Here is a 21,984-nt window from a genome sequence, read left to right as displayed (position 1 = left end):
CGCCCATATGCCAATATGTGTTTTTTTTTAATATATACGCCGCACCAACACCATGGCGAGTCTTTTGTTCTGCCGCTGCGTCACAAAAGGCACGCAACAATGGAGGAAAATGAGCCGCAAGGGACTTCTAAATCAGCCCCAACAGACTGAAGTCCAGTCCTTCCTTTAGACACATGGCTATAAGAAGAAATAGTGGCGGTGGTGGGTGGATTGATAGTTTGAGTATTCACTGATCTGCAAGCAGGATGGACTTTGTCTGTCACTTCGCGTGCTGCGGACTGCTGCCTGCAGTGCCAGGCCTAGGCAAACCTCTTTAGTAGTCTGTTTATTGAGTTACATAGGAACTTTCTAAGTCAACGTTCCGCAAATCAGGCAATACGAATAACGTAGTATACCACATGAGATAGATCCCGTGGAATAGTTGTCTATCTATTTGCTATTTCTCCAAAATATTTTGTTATTGTTCTTTTGAAATGTTTGATTTGGTTGAAAAATCTCATCCATGTTTTCTGGTTTTTCTTTCTTTCATGTTGTACATCATCTCCCCCCAAGGGCAAGAGGACACAGGAGGAGGGTGCTGAGGATGCAGGCCAGGATCGGGCAGGCGAGGGCTCCTTTGCTGGCCCCAGTAAGTTTACATTTTAATAAAGAGTACCTATTTTTTCCTAGCGTTCCTCATTCGATTTTTTCTAAATCGTCTTTGATCTTCTTGTAGACTGGATATAAATTCTTATCCTGCCTCGAATATGACTCCCTGTGGTATTACTAGACTATTCTTATTAGTCTGTCTGTGTAGCTAACTAAGATTGGACATTTGGCAATTCCATTGGACTCCCATTCTATTCAGCAATAGCTCTATGCACTGTCTCCTTACTGACTAGATAGTGTGGCAGAGTCATTCAGCTCCCGAAGTCACCGATTATTGATCCCCAATGATCTCTAGATTATCGTACGCAGGACAAGAGAGTACGGAGTCACAGCACAGTCAAGAAGTGTCAGAGGCACTCATGCTTGCAAAAATTCCAAAACCTTTAGCTCATCCACTCTAGTCTGGAGGAACAAAAACCACAGAGTCTATTTAAGTTTAAAAGCTTTATTAAAAGTAAACACATTTATTAAAATCTACTTTGTCATAAAACTATTTAACTGAAAACGGAAAAGTGGTTAGTGCTGACGATTAATTGGACACATTTCTTGTGGTCGAGCCGAGCTCTCACCTGGTTTGAACTTGATCCTGGTCGTGTTCTTAGGAGTCAAGCTTCTGTCTGTTAGGAGAAAAAGTGGCTGCGTGTTAAAAATCAAAAGCAAGCATTCATCAGTTGTGCATAAAAGTGCAGCAAGACAACAGCCTTCCCTGGAAAATGGGAAATTTTTACTTTGGAGTAGACAGTCACAAATTATTACATTGTATTCAGTTTTTTTAACATTTCTCCTAGACCAAATATTATATAGTAGTGAGTGGTATATTCTAACATTCTTAAATGTACTTTGTAGGTGTAACATCTGGTGACGGGGCCAGCGCGGAGGTGGCTGTGTTGGGCGAGGACTCGGTGGACTCTGGGGAGGAGGCGGTGCAAGAGCCGGCGGACGGTCCTGTGGGGGTTCAAACGGTGGTGGCGGAAACAGGTAAGCTATATATTCCTTACTTATTGAGATTGAAGACTGCATAGTGTGCTTTCTGCACGGGTGTATTACAAATCAACCAGGTAGTAGCCTCCTCGAAATGTACTTCGACTTAGCTGTGAAGTTTTTGGTGAGAAGAATCCCAATAAGTTCTTAGACGAACGTGATGGATGGGATGAACGAAAAGCGAAAGAAGGGTGTAAGTAAGTGCGACGCGAACTTGTATGATGGCTGGCAAAGAAGAACGATATGTGTTTGCTTGGCCCCCGAGGTGGCTGGGAAGGAAAGAATATGGTATGGTGCATGGCTGGGTCAATGATGAAGCAAGGATGGGTGGAAGGACAGCAGCCTGGGTGGGTGAAACAGAAACTGTATGTGTGCGTATACTTTGACTGAATGGATGCCTGGAGCATGGTATTCTCTGACTCTTAGATAGCACATGTGTATCTAGAGAGAGTAGATGGTCGCCAGATGAAGTAAGTGTTACCTTGAAGAGCATGTACCACCGCACCCGCACGTCCGTTCCAGTGCAGGGAAGGCAAGGAAAAGAAATTGTAAATGTGTCCAATACTACCATGAATAGTAGCAGTACTTTGTATTGCGTCTGCAATCACAGCATATATCTGGCTATTACGGTGGACACTCCGTACCTCTCTTAATAACTTTAGTTTACTTGTAGTACGTCATTCATGTGTGGGTGTATCACTGTTCACTCAATATTAAGCAAAGCACCTAAAGTCATCCCATATGTCATCAAATACGTCCCATGTGAAGTGATAGATAATCAAATTAGTTAGCTTCTTCATTTTCCTTTTCTAGTACTCATTTGCACTGTAGGGTGAAAGGTAAATTAATTAAGCAGTAGCCCTTGTAACAGAGTATTCTCAGTGCCACCCGTAATAGAAAAGTAATAGCTTCACCACCTGCATGTACTGGACCGGTACAGTAACGCAAGTCTGTCTCACTCATCATGGTGTGCAACTTTTTTTCTCGGGTGCAAGTTCACTGTGCTGTCCATGTCATTCTGCCGGCTTGCATAAGATAACGTACCAATTTCCCTAAACAAGAGAGAAGAAGAAGAATAAGACTGGTGTACTGTCATAGTCGACTGCAATGGAAGTCCATAGTGGTCGTAGAATTTGTTCATTAAACTACCACTAATGTTAGAGCAAGGATGCAGAAGTGGGAGGTTACATAGATACTGTCCTCAATAGTTAGGTACTGTGCTTTCAATTTGCTACTTGTACTGTGACCCAACTTTCGGCTCAATCACTTTGTGTTATTAATGCTAAGGAGCATTGGTTACAGACTATGTCTTTCTTTCTTCATATAGTTGCTCCTTCCAAATCAACAACACGGAGGGAGCAGGCTAGAATGGCCCGGCAACGGAGGCTGGAGGCCACTGTCGCCGAATATCGGCGGCTGGTGGCCCTGGAGGAGGAGGAGGACACGCAGTCGAGCGGGGCAACAACAACATCCTCGACTGTGACCACTGCATCCTCCTCCGTGACTAAGCCAGCGGGACCGAGCCGGGCTAACAAAGACAACCGCCACCGCCAAGCAACAGAAATACCAGCTGCCCCCCACAGGAGCTGCAAGGAACGCCAACGCTGCCTACGAGTCCGAATGTCCAACCTGGAGCAGGAGGTCCTGAAGTATAAGAACTTGGTTAAGGGCCTCCGCTCCGAGCTTGCCACCCTCCGCAAGGAGTATGATGCCCATGCCGAAAAATGCACCAGCACCAGCACCCTCCAGTAGTGGAGTGTCCCTTGCCCTTTTTTTATAGACTTTTGGGGGGTGGGATTTGGGAGTTGGGATCGTTTTGGGACGTTTCAAAGACAATCGTTGGGGTTAGGGTGGGTGAGGGAGATTATTTTGTTAGGGCTACATAAATATATTTTTAAACTTTATCTGACCATACCTGTTTTTTACTGCTTTTCAGTCTGGTGGGTGGGGGGCGGGGGTGTAACAGTAACTTTGTTTTCCTGAACAGTCGTAGGACTTTAGTAGTACAACCGTCAATCTCTTGTCTACTCCGAAATAATACTCCATTATACTACCTCCCACCAAACGCTTATCTTACCTGTAATTTGTGTTAGAAATTAGGGCTAGGCCCAGGGCTGGCTCCACGTGAAATGGGGATTAACGTTGTCAATCCTGGGCGGGTGACATTTCCTCATTGCGGTGGTACTAGTGGTGTGACACAGTGGCAGTTGCATGCCTATGGAAAAAAAGAAAACGAAACCTTGTTTGTCCTTACTGTAGCATTACAACGGTTACGGTACGATCGAGAATATAGCAGGTGACAGACAGAACAGTGCCATAATGTAGCCTAACAAATGGTAAAGTATTTGCTTGCAAGTATAACTAGTACTTGCGTTGAATTTATTTGACATTGGCTACTACTACTAGAAGATATAGTACTGAAGCTGAGTAAGTCTAGAAGATATCCTCGTATTCCTTCACCAGCCTGTTGCTATGACCTTATCCTCCCCAGCAAGTGTGTGGAATTATTGATGTCATTTTAGTCAGACATCAAGCAAAACAACACAGCCCGGGGGAAGAGGGTTAGGGTTTGTAAAATGGATGGGAATGGGGGTTTCTTTTTGGGTAGGTTTTGTTGAGAGAAGAAAAAAAAAGCAGAGCATGGACAAACAATAATTGAAGATAAAGACAATCTTTGGTTACAAAGTAAAGCTAAGCACATGCAGTCACACTCATAGATTAAAACAATGGATACTGTATCTGTATTGCGTATGTTGTTGGAGTTGTCCTTGAATTTGGTAAGTAAGTTGCATGCAGCAAACAATTCCTCTTATTGGCGGCACTCCTCCATTCCAGCTGACGCTTCGTCCATCAATGTTGGTGACCACCACTGACAGAAGACACCCTGTCCACTGCCTGCCTGGCGGATGTTGACTGAAACCCGGCCTGTAATTATTGAACGGAAAACAGGAAGTGCTATTACAATACCACTGCTAAATAAATAAAAGGTATGTACGCTGTGTGGTTCAAAATGTGACACTTTGATTTCCCTAATAGACAGTACAATATTTTTGAAATTGCGTGCTCTGTCTGAGTCACCTTTTTAAGGATAAATAAGTATGGCCAAAATATTATAGCGGATCTTTCCCCTCAAGGTAGGTGTACTGTAAACTGTGTTTTAGAACAAAATTTGACCTTCCCAGCAATGCTCCCACCAAGACCCTTACTAAAGCCAGTCGCAAAAATGTAGAAGAACCCCAATCAGATCTCCAAAAACGATGCCTAGCAGAAAAATGGTTACAAAACGTACTTTGAAAGTAACAGTAGGCCCAAATACAGACCGTGGATTGTATTCAAACCACTTGCAAGCAAGCAAAAGTATCCATAGCCAGCATCGCTCCAACAGTGCTCTACAACACCAGAACTGCGTTGCAATAGAACCCCCCGAAACACATGCAATCCTGCTGCTAGGGCTAACCCTAACGAACCCTAACTTACAAAAAGTGCCAAAACTGGTGTTTCCTTCAGGATTTTGTCCAAAACACTTCTATCCGGTATTAGACCTTCCCAGGAATGCCCCAAGCAAGACCCGCCAACCCACCCGGAAAAAACCACCCGACAACACCCCCAAACAGCGAAAAAGCTAAATCTCATACTTACAATATCTCTCGGCCTTCGGTCCAAACGCGGCGCTGTGCAGCTAGGTCACTCATCATCATCAATCATCATAACTCCTGTTTTCCACCACGGATTTCCTGAAAAGCAAATGCAATCAAGATTAGATTGTCGCAGCAGTGCTTCGACAGAGACCCCGGCCGCAACCCACCCACGAACAGCAGGAAGCCCCCCAAAACGCTACATTGAGCAAGATGACAGAAGAAATAGCAAAAAAAAAGGCTGTTCCTTCAGGATTTTGTCCAAAACACTTCTATCCGGTATTAGACCTTCCCAGGAATGCCCCAGGCAAGACCCGCCAACCCACCCGGAAAAAACCACCCGACAACACCCCCAAACAGCGAAAAAGCTAAATCTCATACTTACAATATCTCTCGGCCTTCGGTCCAAACGCGGCGCTGTGCAGCTAGGTCACTCATCATCATCAATCATCATAACTCCTGTTTTCCACCACGGATTTCCTGAAAAGCAAATGCAATCAAGATTAGACTGTCGCAGCAGTGCTCTCAGACACCAAAAATTACCCACAAACACCCGGAACCCCGCCAAAGAACACCTCAAAGGCAAGCAAGTCAGCAAAAACGGCAAGAAATTTCCACCTCATATTTGGTCCAAAACACTTTTGTCCATTATTAGAGCTTCACAGCAATGGGCCCAAATCCGTCAACTCACCCGCAAAGAAGTACAACACCCCCACAAGTGCTGAGTCTTTCTTCATTGGGCGTAATCCAGCACTCTGCTTTGAGGGAAATCGCAGTCTGGAGGAGGAGGATAGAGGAGCATGTTCTTCAGAACTTGTGAACCTGAGGAATGTAGACTGCGGCACCTTCAAATCAATAAGCAAACAAGTGAAGACAGTTCTGATGATGGTCTTGTTTTTGGGATTAGGTGATTAAAGTTTGAATTAAATTAACTGTGCAAAACAAAGAAAGAGAGACACAAAGCACACAGGAATAAAAGTGAATAAGGACGAAAAAGAAAGTTCTTGATTGATTGTCTCATTTTCAGGGCTCGGTGTCAGGGAATAAGAACAAGATTTCGTCATCATACTCTGCGAATTCAGGCTGGATGAGGTCAGTGCCACCGAACAGAGAAAAAATCCCCTCATCTACGTTGCCGTCCTCCTCGTCTTCATGCGGCGTGCTTTCTCGTACTTTGTAATCTGGTGGTATGAGGTGCTGATTCATCTTGATCATTGTCAGCCGCTCCACATTTTTGGGCGAGAGGCGGCTCCGTTTGGGAGTTACAATGCCACCAGCAGCACTGAAAACACGTTCAGAAGACACACTTGCGAGTGGGCAAGACAAATAGTTTATAGCCAGGTTGAAGAGCTGTGGCCACAATTGTTTTTTGCCATGCCAATACTGCAATGGCTCATCATTAAGAAAGACCTCTGTTGAGTCATTCAGATAGTCCTGCACCATCGACTCAAGGTCATCAACTGTTCCTCCACTTTGCTTACTTTTTGCTGTGCCTGTGACATTTTTTCGAGAACCATACCCCATCAAACTTAGCCAATCCTCCTCCGCAGCCACTGTTAGTGTTGTCATTGTGTGTGGTGCAGATGATCCAGTTGCCGGTGTCTTTAACGGCTGAGAGGTCACTTGTGCCCCAGCCACAGGTGCAGAAGTGGATACTTGTGACTGGGGATGGCCTGCTGATGCTGATGCTGATGTACTGGCTTCTCCTTCAATAACCTGCCGTTCTTTTTCAAACCTCTTGGCTGACCAGGCTAACCAATGTTTGTACTTTTGAACATCTGCATCAGCAAAAGGAAAGAATGCTTCGCCTGCCAGCGCCTTTTTGTAGCGTGGATCCAGAATAGTAGCACAAATGTAATGCTGATCTGACTTGATCTTTTGAAGACGTTCATCACCACGTAGGCGCTCTAATAATTTCTCAGACAAAATAAAATGGTCTTTTTTTTGTACATCTTTTTCAAACTCAGAAGACACCGCCATCAGTTGGTGCTCCAGCATGCACAACAATGGGATAGCTTTTCCCAAATTACAGTCCTCCTGGCTGACTGCACGCGTGAAGAACTCAAAAGGACGAAGCATGTCTGTCAGGCTTTTAACTATGTCCCATTGCGCCGCACTCATCCGCAGGTCCTCCTTCTGAGATGTACCCTCTGTGAAGAAATAGTGATCGAGTACCGTATACTGCTCATACAGACGCTCAAGCATGTAGAAGGTTGAGTTCCAACGTGTTGCCACCTCCTGGATGAGTGCTTTCACTGGCATTCCACGTTGAAGTAGCAGTCTCCGCAGATGCTTCCGGGCCTTAAAAGAATGGCTGAAATGGTTGCACATTTTGCGGCAGGTGGCCATTACCTCGAACGCTGGACTCTGTTTATCACTCAAGAATTTTTGAACTACCAGGTTGATACAGTGCGCCAAACACGGCACTCTAACATGGTCACCCTTCAACATGGCCTTAACTACATTGGCGCCATTATCCGTGGAAACATAACCAATCTTGCGTTTTAGGGGGATAGCATTTTCAAGACCTTTTTGTTAAACTCTTCCAAAAGGTTTTCTGCTGTGTGACTTTTCTCCAAGCCAAACATGGCTAGTGTTGCATGTTTCCGAGCAGCTTTGAAAACTTTGTCCGGGTCAACACCTGCGTTTAGCTTTGCTTTAACACCTGAAAAAGAGACCCAGTGTGCAGTGATGCACATGTAATCAGCGCCTGCGCCACTGGTCCACATGTCTGTTGTCAGATGTATTGTGTGAAGAGCACTCTTCTGCAAAGCTGCCCCAATCGCCTCCAGCACATCTTCATGTAGTGCTGGAACCGCAACTCTGGCAAAATAGAACCGGCTCGGAACCTTCCATTTAGGGCAGAGCGTTGCCACTAATTCAAGAAAACCTACCGCTTCTACAAAAGAAAAAGGTAGAAGGTCCACAGCTAGCATTTTAGCCAGCTTAGTGTTATACAGACGCGTCAGTGGGTGGTTGCGTTCATATGGCACGTCTGAAGTAAGCATTGTTCTAATGTTGCCCTGGACCAAGCATTTACGGGCTGAGAATGACTTCGTTGACCCAATTTTGCTCGCTGGTGAACTTTTGTGCGTTGGTGTCTCAGTCGCTCCAACACTCTTAGTGTGCCTCACATTGGGTGTGCTGCTGACAGGGGTACTGGGTGTAAGGGAAGTGTTTGACACGTCTTCTTCCTCCTCGTCATCATCAGATGAAACATCAACGTTTCCTTGAATTCGGCCTTTCTTGATCGCATCTAGGTGCGCAAACCATTTGACAGTGTGCTGTCTCCTAAGATGACCTCTCTGGCCTCCGGTACCATAGTTGGTACCTGGCTTACCACGACTAACTGCTTGCTTACAAATGGTACAAATGGCAAACTTTGGATTTTTTGGACAAACAGTAAAGAAGTCCCAAACTGGGGACTTGAAGTGTCTGTGGGACATGGAGGAGGCGGCGATACTGGTGGTGGTGGTCATGAAGCTAATGCCAGATGAAGTGGAGGATCTGGATTGCCCAACTTTTGTACGTTTTGCACTTTCACCGCCACTAATTAAGGTCGAGGTTGACGGAGGTCTCTTCTTGCCAGAAAGAAATATGGAAGCGGGACGAGTTGGTGTACTACTTAACTCCAATGATTGTGGTGTTTCCACTGCCTCCTCATCGACAACATCATCATCATCATCACGCTCAGCAGCTCTTTGGGCTAGGGTCAAAATGTCTGTTTGCTGCATGCCCGCTGGGGCTGCAGTGACCTTTATGATGACTGGGTCGTCGTTGGCAGAGTCTTCATCAGCAGCAGTATCCGCCACTTCTTGTTGAGACTCATCACACTCCATAACTCTGAGACTTTGGACGAGCTTCCTTTTACGCTTAACTACCTTTGTCGGATCATGGTGTGCCTCACTCTCAGACGGCTGTGGTGCTGGTTCCCAAGTTTGATCCGTATCATCAGAAGGAGGTGTGCTTGAAGAAGATGTAGACACCACCCTTGATCTCTTCCTTGCTAGGGGTGTGGAAGACAATGAAGGATCATCAGGAGGAGTGGCTTCCTCAAATGATACCTCGCCTTGATTGTCGATTTCCTGATGTGCCCCTACTTCGGGAGGAACAACTATTGTGGGCACTTGTGACCCTCCATGCACCTCTGCTTGCGCATCTCCTTGCGCTGCCTCTCCTTCCACATGTACTTGGGCTTGTACTTGCACATGTGATTGTTGTTGCGGCTGTGGTTGTTCAACACTCGTCAGATGAGCTACAACAACCTGTGTTGATTGAGGGACATTGCTGCTGCTTTCTTGCGATGAGCCAACATCACTGGTCGATGGTGATTGAACAACTATACTTGCTGCCTCTGCAGCACTCAAGGGCTTGGACTTAAGTTGGCGTGGTGGTGGTGGTGGCACTGAGCCCAATGGAGCGGGGGTGCTGCTGCCAGCTTGGTCCCCAGCAGATCCCGCTGCTGCTGCTGCAGGCATACTTTTTTTTTTACTCCCAAAAAAAGGGGCGGGCAGCACACCAGTGTCCTTGGTAACTTGCTTCTTCTGCTCCTTACTGGCACCTTTCTTGCTAGAGGAGCTACGGGTTACTTTTTTTGGGGCCATCTTCTTCAGAGCAGGTCAGCAGGCAGCAGTTGCACGAGTTGCAGAGGGTTCTGTGTCCAGACGTGACGTCGCGTGACGTTATGCTGTACACACACACCGCTGCAGGACTTCTTCCTGGCACTGGTGGTTCTCTTGAGTCTTCTTGTGCACCTAAAAGCAATGGAAGACAGAGGAACATCAGTTCAGTTATACACCCCAAAAAATCAAAAAAACACAGAAAAATGAGCACAATCCCATGCCATCCATGATGTTTACATTGAAGACACCCCACAGAAAGACTAGGGACATGCAAGTATGCAACACTCACTACCCCTGGGCATAATGGATGAAAAGTAGGCAAAATAGGTGCAGGCCTCAGACACTGCCTCTCCTCAAAATGGCCCCTTACACCCCAAGCATATGTTGCCTGTACCAGCCAGCACTCAAGATGGCCACCACCACCACCCACATGGCCAGTCCACATCAACAGTACACCCCCAAAAAACAGAAAAACAGCCAGAAATCACCACAATCCAATGCCATCCATGATGGTTTACATTAAAGAGAGTGATTCCACACCACAGGCACACTCAGTCCATGCACCACCACCCCTGGGCAAAAGGCCACACCAGCAGCCCCCCAAAAACGACAAAAAACAATAAAATAAGCACAATCCCAGCCCATCCATGGCCTCAATTATGTTTAAATTCAAGAAGACACCCCACAGAAAGACTAGGCCCATGCAACACTCACCACCCCTGGGCAAAGGGCCCCACCAGCAGGCCCAAAAAAACGACAAAAAACAATAAAATCAGCACAATCCCAGCCCATCCATGGCCTCAATGGTGTTTAAATTCAAGAAGACACCCCTCAGAAACACTAGGCCCATGCAACACTCACTACCCCTGGGCATAATGGATGAAAAGTAGGCAAAATAAGTGCAGGCCTCAGACACTGCCTCTCCTCAAAATGGCCCCTTACACCCCAAGCACACGTTGCCTGTACCAGCCAGCACTCAAGATGGCCACCACCACCACCCACATGGCCAGTCCACATCAACAGTACACCCCCAAAAAACAGAAAAACAGCCAGAAATCACCACAATCCAATGCCGTCCATGATGTTTACATTAAAGAGAGTGAGACCACACCACAGGCACACTCAGTCCATGCACCACCACCCCTGGGCAAAAGGCCACACCAGCAGCCCCCCAAAAACGACAAAAAATAATAAAATAAGCACAATCCCAGCCCATCCATGGCCTCAATTATGTTTAAATTCAAGAAGACACCCCACAGAAAGACTAGGCCCATGCAACACTCACCACCCCTGGGCAAAGGGCCCCACCAGCAGGCCCAAAAAAACGACAAAAAACAATAAAATCAGCACAATCCCAGCCCATCCATGGCCTCAATGGTGTTTAAATTCAAGAAGACACCCCTCAGAAACACTAGGCCCATGCAACACTCACTACCCCTGGGCATAATGGATGAAAAGTAGGCAAAATAAGTGCAGGCCTCAGACACTGCCTCTCCTCAAAATGGCCCCTTACACCCCAAGCACATGTTGCCTGTACCAACCAGCACTCAAGATGGCCACCACCACCACCCACATGGCTAGTCCACATCAACAGTACACCCCCAAAAAACAGAAACACAGCCAGAAATCACCACAATCCAATGCCATCCATGATGTTTACATTAAAGAGAGTGAGACCACACCACAGGCACACTCAGTCCATGCACCACCACCCCTGGGCAAAAGGCCACACCAGCAGCCCCCCAAAAATGACAAAAAACAATAAAATAAGCACAATCCCAGCCCATCCATGGCCTCAATTATGTTTAAATTCAAGAAGACACCCCACAGAAAGACTAGGCCCATGCAACACTCACCACCCCTGGGCAAAGGGCCCCACCAGCAAGCCCAAAAAAACGACAAAAAACAATAAAATCAGCACAATCCCAGCCCATCCATGGCCTCAATGGTGTTTAAATTCAAAAAGACACCCCTCAGAAACACTAGGCCCATGCAACACTCACTACCCCTGGGCATAATGGATGAAAAGTAGGCAAAATAAGTGCAGGCCTCAGACACTGCCTCTCCTCAAAATGGCCCCTTACACCCCAAGCACATGTTGCCTGTACCAGCCAGCACTCAAGATGGCCACCACCACCACCCACATGGCCAGTCCACATCAACAGTACACCCCCAAAAAACAGAAAAACAGCCAGAAATCACCACAATCCAATGCCATCCATGATGTTTACATTAAAGAGAGTGAGACCACACCACAGGCACACTCAGTCCATGCACCACCACCCCTGGGCAAAAGGCCACACCAGCAGCCCCCCAAAAACGACAAAAAACAATAAAATAAGCACAATCCCAGCCCATCCATGGCCTCAATTATGTTTAAATTCAAGAAGACACCCCACAGAAAGACTAGGCCCCTGCAACACTCACCACCCCTGGGCAAAGGGCCCCACCAGCAGGCCCAAAAAAACGACAAAAAACAATAAAATCAGCACAATCCCAGCCCATCCATGGCCTCAATGGTGTTTAAATTCAAGAAGACACCCCTCAGAAACACTAGGCCCATGCAACACTCACTACCCCTGGGCATAATGGATGAAAAGTAGGCAAAATAAGTGCAGGCCTCAGACACTGCCTCTCCTCAAAATGGCCCCTTACACCCCAAGCACATGTTGCCTTAAATTCAAGAAGACACCCCACAGAAAGACTAGGCCCATGCAACACTCACCACCCCTGGGCAAAGGGCCACACCAGCAGGCCCAAAAAAAGGACAAAAAACAGCACAATCCCAGCCCATCCATGGCCTCAATGGTGTTTAAATTCAACAAAACAGTTGTATCATGCACCCCTAACCAACCCTGGTCCTACTGGATACTGTGGCTACCCACAATATAATGTATTTAATGTTCTGAAAAAGTTCCAAAATTTTACTTGCAGCAACTGTAATGCCCCAAACAAACTTACTTGTGAAAGTTGATTTCTAATCCAAAAGTGATCCAAAGACAGTCAAAAAGGCCTCAAATCCAAATATCCAGCAGCACCCACAAAAAGTAATCCTTCCAGCTCAAGATCCAAATGAAAGTGACCAGGAGATGGACAAAGCACTGGGAGGAGCCTGATGGACAGGAACAGGAAGTTGGAGACTGTGGGGCACTTCCTTCCTCCCCCCCCCCCAAAATGGACTCCTTGCAAAAAAAAAGGCCATGCAAATGTCAACCTGAGGAGTGATTCTGATAAAAATCATAATTTTCTGAAGGTTTATCCTGTTTGCTGGTGATTTTCTTGTGCGAAATTGCTAAATCTCTATTTCGCAAGTGCGAGATTGTTCCTTTCCGCCGCAACTACGTGTTCGCAATTGCGAACTCTCGCGAGGTGTGCTGTGCAAGGTGGCAAGCCGCGATTACGTATTCGCGGGCGCCAAACTCCCGCGGGAACACGCAGCAAGATCTAAAATGGCGTGCACTTGCAAAGAAAAACAACTCGGCAAACGCTAAATGACGGAAAGTGAACGCCGCGCACCACGCCGCGCGCCGCAACCAAGCAAAAAATCCGCCGCGAGCGGATTCACGGATTTTCGACAAATTCGCGAGCGTTCGCGGATTGCGAATTTGCCAAAAATCCGCGAGCGGAGCGGATTTTACGCCCATGCTTAATCCCGATTAGGAGTGGAGTCAGGCAGGGATGTGTCCTGGCTCTATTCCTTTTTAATTTGTACAAAAATGGGTTGGAGGTGGCCTTGTGCAGAGATAACTTAGATTCCCCATATGTATCAGGCCGTCCAATTCCAGCTCTTCTATATGCAGACGATGCCGTGTTGATGTCACGTAATCAAGTTGGTCAACAACGCATTGTGGATAGCTTTACCCTCTTCATGAAAGATCTTAGATTAAGGGTAAACTCCTCCAAAATATTCATTATACACTGTGGCAGTGGTTTTAAGGCTAATAGAGCTGTTTTTATTGCAGGACAGAAGCGTGAGGCCACTAAACAATTTTCTTATTTGAGCATATTGTTTGCACAGAATGACTCTTGGGCCGAAGCTGTAGCAGCAAAGAAATTGGCGTTATTACGCTCTAAATCTGTCCTCACCATTTTTGCCAAAAAATTGGGTAAAAGATCACCCGTTGAGCTAATCAAAATATATAAGGCAAAATGTGTAGCTGCTGCTAGTTATGGGAGTGGGGTATGGGGGTTTGCTGACTCTACACCGATCCAGGTAGTCGAAAACTTTTTAAAATATATTTTAGCTGTCCCACGTAGTACCTCAGGGTATATCTGCCATGCAGAACTAGTCCTTCCATTCATATCCAATCTAATTAAGCTTGAGCCTATGCTATTATGGCACAGGCTGTGGACAAAAGAGGTAACAAAACTGAATAGGGATATCCTCTCAGATATTTTGAAATTGGAAGGAGCAATGAGCATTCCCTGGTTGAGATACGTGTATAAATTCTGTAAAGATCTTATTAAACCAGAGTACTTTTTAAATCCTCCTACTACCTTGGCAGTAACAAGAAAGGACCTGTTCACTTCTTCACTCCTCCAACTGTACAATACCATCTGAGACCTGACATACATTTTTTTCTCATCACTAAATTCATCCACTTCCTCAATTTGTTTACTACTCATTTCTTCTTCCACATACAATCTTGAGCCGCAATCTGCCACTGTATTAATTGCTCCAGGGAGGAACAATACTTCAAAAGTCAAACTCTTGTAATGCTACCAACCATCTTCTAATTCTGTTGGAAATTGCATCTATTCCTTTCCTCCCACAAATCTCTACTAAAGGTTTATAATTGGTCTTTACCTCAAAATGCCTGCCCCACACAAACATATCTAACTTCCTTGCTGCCCAGTATACTGCCAGCGCCTCTTTCTCAATCACAGAGTAATTAACTTCTGCTCCACGTAAGCCACTCAAAATAAATAGTATAATGTTCAAGATCTCCAGTCTTGTACCGGTGATAATGTGTCTCCCCAAACCACGATTCGTGTTATTTTATTTTGTAAATTTTATGCTACCGTTAGGCGTGGGATACTGGTGCCTTTTTTTAAAACAGATGGGACTACGTCAATGTCGCCCAGCCTTATTATATTTACAATATCTGGATAATGAAAGAGGCTTTCTAATAACCACAGCTTTCCTGAAAAAAGTGGTATATTGGAGGACAAGCATGTTTACTTAGTTGCACTCTCTGTCTAGCGATGATGATATTATGAAATCTGAAACCAGTTAATAATGTAATACTGAATATGTGTTTAATGTGTTCCTTTTTTACCTTTGTGATTTTATAATATGAATTGAAATTTGGATATTTTAATTGTATGCTTTTATGATTGCTATTCAACAATCGAATAAAGCTATTTTTGATTTGATTTGAGATGCATAGAATTACTAAGAAAGTCACTCATATACCGATATGGTTAGTTAGACATCCAGTCATACCCACAGAGAGCCTGATGCATTCACTCACATATGTTCTCAAGAAGTGACACAGTCAAATCACCCATCCACACAAGAATCCCTTTCAACTTGTCTTGGGCCGGCAATTTCAGAGCCTGTGTGTGCAGTTTTACTGCCAAGACAAGCTGGCATTTAACCCCCCTTTAGCATGTGTTAATCTCCCCTTCTAGTACATATGAGTCACCTTTAAAGTAGGCCATAGGAAGATGATAGATAAGATGGTATGTGCTTAAAAGGTAAGACATGCAGTTTCAAGTTTTAGGAAGTTGTCTGCGCACTTTGAGCCCCATATGCCCAGTTATATATCTAGTCTCCCACCCAAAACTGCAACTCACAAACCTATTTACAAAAGCATGGAAGCACTCAGACATGCAGTTAGACAGAGAGAATATTAACATTCACTCACACACTGACACACCACTTATGTATAAATCACTAACAGACCCAGCTGCACATACATGCACATACTGCAATACTCACTAATACAGTCAGTAAGCTATCCATACAGCCACTAGCATATCGTTTTATAGGCGCCTAGAATTACTAAGAGAGCCACTAATTTACCGATACAGTTAGACATCCATTACTCACATATGTACTCAATCAAGTTACCCATCCATAGAAGTAGCCTGTTACTGCAGAGCCTGTGTATGGAGTTTAACTGCTAAGTCAACTTGGAATGTAAAACCCCTTTACCAAGCCTTAAACTACCCTTCCACTACATACAAGTCACCTGTAAAGTAGGCCGTAATTAGATGATAGCGAGGGTGGTATGTGCCTAAAACGTAAGATCTGCACATTGAAGTTTTAGTTAGTGTGATATGTACTTATACACCCATATGCCCAGTTATACATCCAGTTATACATCCAGTGTCCCACCGAATAATGGAACTCATAAATCTACCTAAAAAAGCATAGAGGCACTCACACACTCAGTTAGACAGAGAAACCACTTACGTATCAAGCAGCAACAGAGGCAGCTCTCCTCCTTTCTGAGGGACCGCACCCAGGCAGTGCGACTAGGCAACTTCTCTACCACCCCCCTCCCAGTCACTTGTGGTGTTCCCCAGGGATCCTCTCTCTCCCCCCTACTTTTCAATCTCTATATCTTCCCTCTTATCTTCGCGCTCCAGCAGCTGGAGGTCACCGTGTACAACTATGCGGATGATCTCCAGCTCATCTTTGATCTGTCCTCCTCTCCCCTCTCGGTCTCTAATTTTCAGTCTACTATGACATTCATCAGGGACTGGATGAACCACAACCACCTTAAGCTGAACCCGGACAAAACCGAATTGGTTCTCACCGGTGGTTCATCCAGCCCCTGGAACTCTCTCTTTTGGCCCCCCTCTCTTGGGCCTGCACCTTCCCCCTCAACCACGGTCAAAACACTGGGTGTTAAAATGAATCACCAGCTTACTCTCCATTCACAAATTAGCTCCGTGGTCTCCTCCTGTTTTCTCACTCTCCGCACCATCCGCTCTGTTTCCCGCTTCTTCTCCACTCAGGCACTCAAGATTATCATGGCCACCCTGGTGATATCAAGGCTGGATTATGCCAACGCCCTCTATCATGGCATTCCAGCATACAGCCTGCGAAGACTCCAGTCGATCCAGAACCAGGCGGCCCGGTTGGTTTACGGTCTCCCACGCTATCACCATTCTACCCCCCTTCTTAGGGAGCTTCACTGGCTTCCCGTAAAATAACGTTCCCTTTTCAAGACGGGCTGCATGGTCTTCCAGGCCCGTCAGGGCACTGCCCCCGTTTTTATTTCTTCTTTAATAAAACCCTATGTTCCCACAAGAGAGCTCCGGTCTTCCTCTAAGTCCCTTCTTCAGATCACCCGCTTCAAACGTAAAAAGTGGGGTGGGGCCAACTTCTCCACCTTGGCCCCTACATTCTGGAACTCCCTCCCTGACCATCTCCGCTCTGCTACCCAGTATCTCTCCTTTCGGAAAGATTTAAAAACTTTCCTCTTCAATCATGCTTTCCCCGCTTAGTTTTTCATTCCTACTACTCCTGTCTTGTCCCTCAGTTGCCGATCCTGCCCACTAGCGCCAAGAAACCGCATGGTGTACGCTGCGCTTTAGAAATGTTTTAAATTAGAAATTAGAAATTAGAAATTATAAACACTTACATACCTTAATACTCACTAGCACAGACAGTAAGCTATCCATTAAGCCATTTGTATACAGATTTACAAACAAATAGAATTATTAAGAAAGTCAGTGAACTAGCGATATAGTTACTTAGACATCAAGTCACTCACCCATAAACAGACTGATGCACTCACTCAGATATGTACTCAAATGCTAACATAAAAAGCTGCCCATCTAGAAAAGCAACCATTTAAACATGTGTTATGTCTGGTAATGCAGGGCCTGAGTGTGTATATTTTTATTCCTAAGACTGACTTGGCATTTAAAAGGACTTTGCCAAATCTTAAACTCCCCCACCTATTACATATAGGTCACCTGTAGGTATTCCATAGGTAGGCCATAGAGCAGGGTAGTATGTGCTTTAAAGGTAAAACATGCACTTTGAAGTTTTAGTGAGTTTGATGAGCACTTACAGACACATATGCTCAGTTATACATACATGGACTCCCCCACCCGTACTGCAACTCATACACCTATTTACAAAAGCATAGAGGTCCTCATATACCTAGTTAGATAGCAGCAGAGACACTTAGACATTAAGTAACACACAGACATACCACTTATGTATCCAGCTGTAACAGAGTGAGTTGTACACACAGTTACATACCTGAATAGTCACTAACATAGCCAGTAAGCTCACCATACAGTTGCTTGCATTCAGTTTTAGAGACCTATAGAGTTACTAAGAAAGCCAGTGAAATAATGACATGGTTACTCAGCCATCCAGTCACACACCCACAGACAGACTGATACACTGACTCAGATATGTCTTCAAGTACTAACATACCATGTACACATCATGATGTACAATTATGCACAATTTAACACATCCAGGTAGACTCCTAGGTATATAGTGATATGATTACACATATACTTATCCATACACTAAGCCACCCAGGCATACATTAATGAACACACTAACACACCAAGTCACATTTGGACCCATAGAAAAAGACACCCAGCCACACACTGATATTTGCACTGACATGGCCAAACACACATTCATGTTAATACTGATACACACAGGTACACACTTATGCACACAGTAACACAGTCAGTCAGATACACAGTGACGCGTACACTGATACACCCAGGAACACACTTAAACATACACTAAGACACCCAGTTACACTCTGATGGATAAAGTGACACAGATACTCTAATGCATAGATAGAGATAATTAGTGACACAATGATGCACACACTAACACACCCTGTCACACACTGATGTATGCTCTTAGATAACCAGGATAATTCCAATCCATACACTGACACACTGAGTTAGAAAGTGATACATATATTCAGACACACCATATACATTCTGTTGAATAGAGTAGCACACTCAAGCATATACTGATATATACACATGCACAACCAATGAGACAGGGAAGAAGACACTGAAATATGCAGGTACATTCTCATCCATACACTAACACACCAAAAGACGCAGGTATACTTACACTGACAGGCTCAGCCATACACTATCAACCCCAGGCAGTCAGTTATGCATACACTAAGATTTTCTAACACACAGGGATACATATGGTTATATACCCAGGATTACAGTGATACATACAGTAGTATAACCACACACACACTGGTGGATATGCTGATTTCGGAATAGAGTTAGAACAGCTATACTATTATAATAAAACTGTTTTCATAGTCAATTAAATGCTTAACATGTAATTGAATAGAATGTAAAGAAAAGAAAACCTAAATGTGGCAGTGTTTTTTTCTCTTTGCATTCTTTTACTTCTTTGACAACATAATTACAATGCCATCAAAAACTGAAAGAAAAAAGAAACAGAGTCAAGAGAAACAAAATGGGCAAAATGGAGAGAATGTAATTAGAGGGAAAAGAGATGCTGATAAGATAATAAAAAGGTTCTTAAAATATGAGGACAACTCATAGGGCCCGATGTAGGTAAAAGGGAATTTCCGATTCCAAAATATCGAGGCGGGCCGAATCGGTATTCTGAAATCGGAAAACGAGATGTAGGAAACAAACAGCGAAATAATAAGGAATCGGTCGGCATCGGTAATGTGAATCGGTACGTACCGAATCAGCACGGACCGAATCGGAAACTACCGAATCGCCTACCACCGATTCGGAACTAGCCGAATCGGCTACCACCGAATCGGAACTAGCCGAATCGGCTACCACCGAATCGGAACAAGCCGATTCGGCTACCACCGAATCGGAATTAGCCGAGTCGGAACAAGCCGATTCGGCTATTGCCGAATCGGAGGTATGAAAACACACCCATGGCCAAAAAGCCCATAGGAATGCATTGAAGAAACCGATTCGGCTATCTCCGAATCAGATGATACCGATTCGGAATCTACCGAATCGGTATTATCCGATTCGGAGATAGCCGAATCGGTTAAAGCCGCTTCAGCCAATGAGGTGGCTCCCCCTCCCCCTCCCAAACAGGGAGTGGCAACCCTGGCAGGTGCAGCCAATTAAGAACTTTCTGGAGAGCCTGCCTGAGCTGAGCAGTCACAGTTAGCAGCAGTGGGAGTAGGAGGTAGTGAACTGTTCAGACCAAGATGGCAAACCAGAGTGAGAGCCAGAAGTCCAGCCAGAAGAGGAAGCCTAAGTTCAGCAGCACCGAGCTGCAGGTGTTGGTTGAGGAGGTGGTGAGGGTGCACCGGCAGCTATTCGGAAGGCTGTCCCTCAATGTGCCAGAATGCACCAAGAGGAGGCTCTGGAGCGATATCGGTCAGAAGGTCAACGCTGTGGGTGTCACCCCCAGGTCCCTGGATGAGCTGAAGAAGCGCTTCTACGACATCCGCAGCCTGACCAAACGGAAGATGGCAGAGATCCAGAAGCAGGCTGGAGTCACTGGTGGTGGCAGGAACCCGGCGCCACCCCTCACCGAGCTGGAGGAACTGGTCTCCAGCACCATTGAGAGGGAGAGCGTGACCGGAATTGGGACCCTGGACAGCTCAGCCAGAGCTACAGCTACAGGTAAGAGGCATGCGCATCAGGACACACCCTACCAGACACCTCCCCATTAGACACAATGCATAGCCAAACCCCAGCACAGTACTGCAACCAACATACAAGAGACAAGCATCATGGTACATCCAGTCAGCAGTAGGTATCAAAATATGGCAGTGCAGAATCACAAGACATGAAACAGTGGAACACATTCTACGGAGATGCTAGGACATGTGGAATGCTTTAATTGTACTGACTGTAATACATCGGTACTCTATTTACAAATGCTTCTTTGTACCTAGGGGCACCATCAGGCGGACAAACACTGCCAAAGGAGGCAGCAGCACCATCTACCACTGCACTCGCAGGGCCGAGCACGAGTCAGGCTGCCGAGGATGAGGAGGAAAACACCATAGGCCTGGATATTGAGGGAGACCTGGAAATTGACTTTGATGCACTTCACTCCCCACAAATGCAAAGCACACCCTCCTTGCAATTCTCCCCAGAGAACTCCCCGACAAGGGAGCTCTTTCCACCTACACCAGCTCCTACCACTGTGGCTCCAGTACACCCTGTCCTGGGAGCAGGGGCTCAGGCCCCGGCCAGCACCACACCCCCACCAGTGGCACCCCAGCCCACGCAGCAGGCGGGCAGCAGCAGTACCCGGCGCCGTGCCATTCCCACCACTGCAGACCCAGCACGGGAGGCCAGTGTGTTCCGGGGCCTCGAAGGCAATATGGTGAAGATCCAAAGGCAGCAGGCGAAATCCATCATGGCATGCCAACGCCAGCTCCTGCAGCACAACCTGCAGATGGGGGAAATGGTGAAAGGATTTCAGGCCTTTGTGGCTTCCAACAAGGAGGCAGTAGCAGGTTTAGGCAGGCTAACCACTGCCATCACACAGTTATGTGGCAGAATGGAGGAGCAAGAGGTGGTGCGCAGGCGGGATGCCCGGGTGCAGAACCGCTCCTTGAGCCGCCTTGCTGCAGCAACGGCACAACTCTGTCAGCGTGGTGCCAACATGGAGTCTAGTCTCGCTCAAAATACCGCAGAGTTGACAAGGGGAATGGCCCGCATCACTACAGCAATGGAGGCCTTGATCATCTCTAACACTGCCGCAAATCCTGCCCTGGACCTGGGGGATGCTGGGGACAGCAGCAGCCGCAGCAGCCCGGCCAGCGCTGCGTCAGAGCCACGCAGGAGCACCAGGCGCTCCGCAGATGCCGCTGGTCATTCTGAAGGGGGTGAGGGACACCACAGTGGGGCTGCAAAGCGCTCAAAGAAATAGCCTAGCAAGGGCGGGTGAGGCAACCTGGACCCTAGACTTTTGTTTTCATTGACATTACACCTTTGTTTTGTTGCACATCAGTGCAGTAACTGTGTAGCAACAGTATTAAAAATTGCTTATTCAACACAACCATTCACCTGTCTGTGCATTTTTACTCACTCAGAAATAGTTTGCTGTTATCTCCTCACGTCTATGTCTCCCATCACTTGGCGTACACACCCCAGCTGGCTGTGTTAGTGGCACA

This window comes from Lissotriton helveticus, chromosome 8 (assembly GCF_964261635.1).
Source record: "Lissotriton helveticus chromosome 8, aLisHel1.1, whole genome shotgun sequence".
Classification (NCBI taxonomy): domain Eukaryota; kingdom Metazoa; phylum Chordata; class Amphibia; order Caudata; family Salamandridae; genus Lissotriton; species Lissotriton helveticus.
The sequence above is the reverse complement of the archived record's forward strand: the minus strand, read 5'-3'. Positions refer to the sequence as shown.